The 7,921-nt window shown below is 47.6% G+C and overlaps 1 long non-coding RNA gene across 1 annotated transcript; it reads right to left on the minus strand.

Moving 5' to 3' along the window:
* Positions 1-2,828: 2,828 nt before the first annotated feature.
* On the minus strand, positions 2,829-3,823 carry LOC134464662 (uncharacterized). Its single transcript, XR_010038002.1, has 3 exons — positions 3,459-3,823; positions 3,159-3,251; positions 2,829-2,947 (listed from the first exon to the last, which is right to left on the minus strand). It is a non-coding gene; the product is annotated as an uncharacterized LOC134464662 (long non-coding RNA).
* Positions 3,824-7,921: the final 4,098 nt, after the last annotated feature.

Consider the following 7,921-nt stretch of genomic DNA (forward strand, 5'->3'; position numbering starts at 1 on the left):
ACACATTTTTCATGCGGATGACACTAATGTCTTTACATACCATAGCTGGTGATGTGTTTCGATGTCATTTTATTCATTCATCTGATGCTAGTTTGGATCATTAGCAACGGCACTAGCTCTTATGCTCCTTTTAGTCATCTTGTCAAACATGGACACACACACACCCACACCCTACATCCAGAGACATGTTGCCGATATCTGCGCACACACACACACACCCACGTAAGTCAGTTGTATGTGTGTGATACATTGTGTGATGTTGGTGTTTTACAGAGAAGGGTCCAGCTGCAGTAAAACAGTTCCACCCTTAATGCAAGCACGCCCATGGGCGTTCCCGGCATTTGCCGTATTGGCCAATCGTGAAGGGATACTGCATGATGTCATTTTCAAGGCCATTTCCGGATGAAGGCTCCATGTTTGTTACAAAGATATCCCGTGCAAATTGTTATCTTCCAGAGAAACGTTTCACTGAACATTCCACTGACATAATGTTCTCAACAATTTATGTAAGAAAGTGAGATAAATCACACGTTTTCTAATCCCAATATGTCTTTTGCTTTGTCTTCCCGTACCTCGGACATTGTAGCCTAGGCTACTGTTTAGGACTCGTGTCGCTATGCACAAATTTGTCATAGCAACGTACCAGGTCGCCAAAATGTCAACACAACGACGTTGACATTACCTTACCTAGCTGTGTGTGTCGAGGTCACTGTTAACACTGTGTAGGCTATATGATTAAACATCCTTTCCAGGATATTAACACACCCGGAAAAATAATAATAATTAAAAAACCCTTTTTGGCGAGGTTGTTCACTTGGTAAGACATGATATAGGCTACTTAGAAAAGTTTGAAACGATGTAAAACATCAGCAACACATTCCCGACTTTTTAAAGTAATGAGTGTCACCTCACCACATTTATGTGGCAATGTGGTCAGCTTGGAAAGAGCAGATATTAATGAAAAAATATATGAAATAGTATTTGAAATAGCAATAGGCTATTTGTTTGTTTTATTGGAGAAAAACAATTTCTTCATTACCATAGGCCTACCATACTCCATGTCTGTCTATGATTTAGGAGTGAGGTCACACTATTGAATCTTACCTCTTTATCCAGGAGAGGTTCCAGATTGGCCTGTCTTAATTCAAAGGCCATCAGAAAACAGAGAACATTTTTCCTACCATCATAACCAGTGTTTGTGCGTACATAATCAGGACCGCTGACAGCTTTGGCTGTGCCCAGGACAAAGTCATCTGAAAGGGCCCCCCACTCAATACATAGACTACATACAATGTAACAGACCTGCAAACTCGTCAAAGAAAAAAAGGTGACAGTGTAGAGCTGGGGTTCTATTTCTATTCACGTGAATGACCTAATTGGACAGGAAAAAGGTGACTGTCACCAAAAGGTGACGAGTTTGCAGGTATGATGTAATGAGGACCCATTCCTGGACCCCTCGTCTCACTGGGCCCAGGTCAACGGACCCCTTTGCCCCCCCTGTCAGCTTCCCTGCATGTAGGCCACATACATTGCTGAAGTGAACGAGACAGGAATGAAATGTGAAAATGTATTTCTGTTTACTTTTACACTATGAAGTGTGAACGGTTACCTCTCCTTCTCATATTCAGAGTGCATAAAACAGCACTCAACTGTGTGGTCTGTTGATAGCCTGTGTAGTACAGTAGATTAGACTCCATTTTTTAAATAAAAATCTATGGAGGGTTAACACAAAGTTTGAAATTGTGTTTGACCAGTCTCCAATGTGCAGTTTAACAACTAAAAATAATGCATTGGCATGAAATACAGACTGATACATACAATAAATACAGTCACACAGAGACACAAACAGTGTGCAATAAGAAGATTAACATACTGATGGACAATAAATACACAAACACAGTGGACACACACACACACACACACACACACACACACACACACACACACACACACACACACACACACACACACACACACACACACACACACACACGGCAGGAGGAGATCATACAGGTGATGTGAAGATGCTGTATATAAGGAGCAATGAGTAAAGTGTAAGTGGCATGGTGAAAGAAGTGTTCATGGAATATTCTCCAGTGTCCTTGGAATATTCATGTGGTTTTCTTCAGTGCGTTGAGGAGTCTGATGGCTTGTGGAAAGAAGCCGTTTCCCAGTGTGCTTGTGTAGTAGGGAGAACAGTCTGTATGCTGGATGAGTTGTGTCTTTATGATGTTCATTGCCCTCTTGGAACAGTGTGAAGTGTACAGATCCTGAATGGCTGGTAGGGGTGATCTTATGAGCTGTTCTGCCGTTCTCACCACACTCTCTGTACTGCCTTCTAGTCTTCAGCTTGACGGCTGCCAGACAGAGAGGCTGCTGGTCAGGATGCTCTCAATGACACCCCTGTAGAAGGTGGTGAGTGCCGATGTGGGGCGGTCGGCTCTTCTCTCATCCTTCGCAGGAAGTAGTAGGAGTAGTGTCTGTGCCTTTTTGAGATGGTGGAGCCATGTGGTGCAGTTGGCAGAGGAGGAGGGGCACAGTGGTTGGTGCTGGGTTGATCAGGTTCACCAAAGTTGCTGGTGTCATCAGCCCTCCCTCTGAAAACTGGCTCCGTGCCTGTCAAAAAAAGGCATGCTAATGTTATGAATGAAAATAAAGACAAAAACAAGCACCCCCTATCTACCTACAGAAAGACATGACCATGACATGACCATGTGCATATGCTTGTGCACACGCCCCCCCACACACTGCTACTGTCTTAAAGTGTAGCACGCAGGCACGCAGGCACGCGGGCACGCGGGCACGCGGGCACGCGGGCACGCGAGGCAGGGCAGGAGGTTCTCCTTGTGAGCTGCCCTGGTCCTGATGCTGATTGCCCATCACCATGCTGTGGCTCATCAAACCCATTACTGGCATATCGATGCTGAGCAGGAACGACTGCTTCCAACTGCACACAGACACACACACACACACACACACACACACACACACACGAGAGGGTATACATAGAATACACTACATAAAAATCACACCCATCATTTTAATGCAGAACTCCAGGCTGAAGAGTTACAGAGCGTCTGACCTGTACAGGGGTCACTATTACTGTACTATACTTATTGGTCTAGTGCAGAACAAAGCAGATTCAGTGATTTACTCACCACTGTGTGCAAGTTTCTGTGTTCAGCTCAGGTGGAAGCCTCCATCACAACATGTTGGTACTGACATCAACCATCTTTCAGAAAACTGGCTGCCTGTCAGAAATAGCAAACAAGGTAGTATCTTAAAGATACCCTTAACCAAAGGCAGACAGACACACACTGCCACTGTCTTGGTTCTAGGACACACACACGCCCTTTAAGGGTCACATGTATAAAGACCGGGTTCTCACTCACTCGCACACTCCTTTTCTCCTACTTTTGCCTCAGACAATGTAGTGAGTTTTTAAAAATTGGCCTTACCTGCACACGTGTGAAGGGCAGGAAGAGAGGTTGAGGATGGAGCTGCCAGTCAGGAGGTCCAGAGCTGTCCTGGTCCATCACCATCATGTGGATCATCAACCCCAACTTCTTATATCTGCGTGCACACATTCTCTCTCTCACACACACACACACACACACACACACACACACACACACACACACACACGGAGAGATACAGGTTATATGGCATATCAGGAGGCAGGGGTATTGTTGCGCTCTAGATGTTTAGAAATAAGTAGGTGCATGGACCCAAAAAGTAGAGCTCAATGTGGGAGCACACTAAAGACACTAAGGTCAAGTCAATACTCTCTGATGGCAGCAACCTGAAACGTCTGCTCTAATCTGCTCTGAGAATTCTTTTTTTTTTTTTTTATCTGCTTGTGCTTGACCTTAGTGTCTTATTTAGTGTGTGAACCTGCTCCCACATTGAACTATATGGCACATTTAAAATCAGACCCAATGACAAGTCAAGTCGGTTTTATTTTCAATTTCTTTACATGCACTGGTCAAGAAATGGGAGCTTGCGTAAATTCTACCAGGGAGACTCGAATTTCTCGGCTGTTAAACTTACTAGGCTAACCATCCAATCTCCCTTTTGACAGATCATACATGCGTCATCATTGCCCAGGATCGTCAACCAATCACAACGCGAGATTGGGGATTTCCCCGTTACGCATCACTCAGGCATCGTTCCCTCTCAGCCAATGGATCGCATTCACGTTTGTTTAAAAATCAGTCACTCATTCTGATCTCTGCTTTCCAGTTAAGCCGACTTTGAAGTGGCTGTCCGGCGTTTTCGTTATCAAACATTCTGTTTATTTTCTACCTGGTTATCCTCACCTTGCCGTTGCTGGGATGGGATTTCCAACCGCTCAAATGCGTGGCACGCAATAGGTGCTTTCTAATAGCCTAATATTTTCCTCGCAAGGCTTCAATCAATTTGCTTGGCACGCCGCTCCCTGATTTCCCGACGCTCGTGGATTTGCTTTTGAACTAGCCTGCCTGTGGATGGATTTCCCCGAACTGGTGTAATTCGTGAGTAACCTGGCGGCTTTCCCTTCACTTATCCTGCGGACCAAAGGAACGTTTATCTCAACGAATGACTATTTTTGCGGGGAAGTTGTCCAGGCAAGTCGCCTCTCATGACTCATACTCGGCTTGTTGCACTGTCTCGGATATCAGTCTCGTCTGGCGCTGGTTGACTGATGGCCTACGTTTCGTTTGCTGTCATTTGGGATAATTCCATGAACTGATTGGAGTGACTTTTTGATCATTTGCTGGGGAAGGGCGGAATCGAAGTAACTGGGCCCGCGGTGCTCTCTCGTTGCGCCTCGCTCACTTAGCCCGGCATATCTGCTCAGCACATGGGTTTTTACGGAGGCGTTATGGGTACTGCGAGTCACCATTTACTTGGTCGTCGTCGGCCTCTCTGCTGCGGATGGACTGGTGATTCGCTTGCCAACATTATAGAGCATTTCATGAACCGGTTGGTGTGGCTTTTTTGGAACGTCACTGGGGGTAGGCCTTCAGATTTAAATGGGCTAATTATATCTCGAAGCGCCTCGCCCGCACGCATAACCCGACGTTAACCTTCTGTGTTTCGTGCTGCCTGTCACGACACCGGACGGAGGACATTGCAGAGTTACAAACATACTTCCTATGTTCCGGAGCGATGTTGCAAGGACCTCAGCCTACGGGCCGTAGCACCGCCTAGTTTTTCATTCATGTGGATTCCGGTCGTGCGTTCATCAGTTTGCACCCGCCTATTTTCAATGTTCCGCTCAGTAGCCTATGCCCACAACACAAGCTATTTTACGTTTTCGTTTGCATGGACTGGCCCATGTGGCGCAGGAGTGGCGGTCTCGTTGACTTTTTAGAGTTATGGCTTCGGTTCGTAGGCCTAGACTGCTGGCTCGCACATTAAGCATGTCATCGCACTGCCTGCAGTTTGTATTGATAGAAGTGTACCTTGCTTCCTCACTCCCGCTTCAAGCCATTCAGGGCTGGATTTAGTTAAAGGGACACTGTGATTTTAGTTGTTTATTTCCAGAATTCATGCTGCAAATTCACTAATGTTACTTTTTTCATGAATACTTGCCCCCACCATCAAATTCTAAGTATTTCTTATGACTGGAAAATTGCACCTTTCTTACATGAAAGGGGGGATCTTCTCCATGGTCCGCCATTTTTGAATTTCCCAAAATAGCATATATTTTTTTTAGCTCAAAAAAAAAAAAAAAAAAAAGGCTTTACTTGGACCGTACTAGAAAATATTGTTTATTACACGGTAAACTTTCATGTAAGACCAAATTTGGCAATAGGCAGCTCAGTTTCAATGAGCAGCAAGTTGCAGTACCTTTTTTGACCATTTCCTGCACAGTGTACCTTTTAAAGATCACGCGGGGCTTTCGGCCCGCGCCCAGTCGCCGAGCATCAAGGGATATAGTAGCCTGTCGCAATGCCTCGTCTATTTCGAGTCATTTTGATCACAATGGGCTACATGTACACCGTCCAAATATAAGTAAATAAATGAGTGATATCCGTGGAAATGTAAATCGATGATGACAGTTAATAATCATAATTAAATTATACATGAAACTCGGCCCATGGAGTCCTGTCAGGGTTCTGATCACACCCCATTGATAGCCGTCCATGGGCTAACCCTCTCACTCTGTACACCACTCGTGCCCTTAGGCTTCATTGGAATCGTCAGGTCGCTCGGACTGTGTGTCGGATTGTGTTTGTTTTCTCATATCTGGTGATGGTGGTCTCTGCTGCTTTCCCGTACACTTTCACATACACGTGCATCTGCCGCTCCACGTAGGGCATACGCTACGTAATGCACTGGGCATCGGCCCCAACGTCGGACTGGGTATCGGCCCCAACGTCGGACTGGGCATTGGCCCCGACGATGGACTGGGCTCTGGCCCCGACGATGGACTGGGCTCTGGCCCCGACGAAGGACTGGGCTCTGGCCCCGACGATGGACTGGGCTCTGGCCCCGACGATGGACTGGGCTCTGGCCCCGACGAAGGACTGGGCTCTGGCCCCGACGAAGGACTGGGCTCTGGCCCCGACGATGGACTGGGCATCGGCCCCGACGTCACATCACCCTGGGCCGGCGACTCCGCATCACCCTGGGCCGGCGACTCCGCATCACCCTGGGCCGGCGACTCCGCATCACCCTGGGCCGGCGACTCCGCATCACCCTGGGCCGGGGACTCCGCATCACCCTGGGCCGGGGACTCCGCATCACCCTGGGCCGGCGCCTCAGGGCTCGTGCTTTAACGGCGCACCTCAGCATTGCCCTGGGCTGTCTCACCTCAACACCACGGCTCAACACCACGGCTCAAAATCACAACTCGGCATCACAATGGGCCATCGCCTCAGCATCGCACTGGGCTGTCGCCCCAACTTAGCGCCAGTCACCTGCTTGTATCGGTATCCTCATCCATCCTGCATGACAAACTTATCACAGCTACCCACTGGTAGCGAGTAGGAGTTTATGTCTATTTTGATATGCCATTTTTGTTCCGGTGCCGTTATTCAGTGATGTTTCAGCTTTCTGCTCTGTCCCTCTCAGGTCTCGATAACCGGCTCTCCAACTCTCCTCTGTCGTAAGCTCGCACTTTCTGCATTCTCCTGATTAAGGTGCCCCCCTTTTTTTATTGCTAGTCTAATCATGCAGTTACCGCAAGTTGTCTCTCTCAACCAACCAGGGCATCCGCCCCACTGCCTGTGTCAATGCCTGCTTTGCACAAGCATTCACCGCGCCACACCGCGTAGGTGTTTATCATAATTGACATGGGGTTATTATTTCCTTGGTCGAGATGTTTTCTTGGTGTTTTATTCATTGTTTGTTTCAGCTACAAGCTCTGCTATCTCCCTCTCTTAGGTCGTGATTACCAGTTGTCTGCCGATTCTCCTCTGTTTTAACCTGACCTTCCTGCTTATCCTGGCCGAGGTGCTTGTCTTTAATGTTAGCTACTCATGCTTTGTCTCAAGCTGTTTCATCACTCTGGGCAGACGCCCACATAGTGCGGGCTTTCAAGGCAATGGGCTGCCGGTTGTCCGACGCATGTGCGTGTTGCATTCGGCTCATTCCTCTCTTTGTCTTCTTGCTCAGTGTGCTGTTTCTGTTCTGTTAACTCTGTTTCCTTCTTCTCATTCCTCGCCCAAGAGGTATACAGCACGCTCGTTCAGAATCGGCGTGGCCACCACGGCCACTAAGCGGGGTCTGTCCCCTACTGCGATCAAGGCGCTGGGTCGTTGGTCGTCTGGCGCATGCGCTTCCTGCATTTGCCTCACTCCTCATCACGTAATTGAAGCATGCTATATCTGGTCTGTATCTTTATGTTTTCTATTCTCATTTCTGGTGACGGTGGTATTTTGCTGCGTCGGCGGCATTCACTCTATCTCTTGGGGGGCTATCGCTCCGGTCA

Source organism: Engraulis encrasicolus, chromosome 15 (genome assembly GCF_034702125.1).
Source record: "Engraulis encrasicolus isolate BLACKSEA-1 chromosome 15, IST_EnEncr_1.0, whole genome shotgun sequence".
Lineage (NCBI taxonomy): Eukaryota > Metazoa > Chordata > Actinopteri > Clupeiformes > Engraulidae > Engraulis > Engraulis encrasicolus.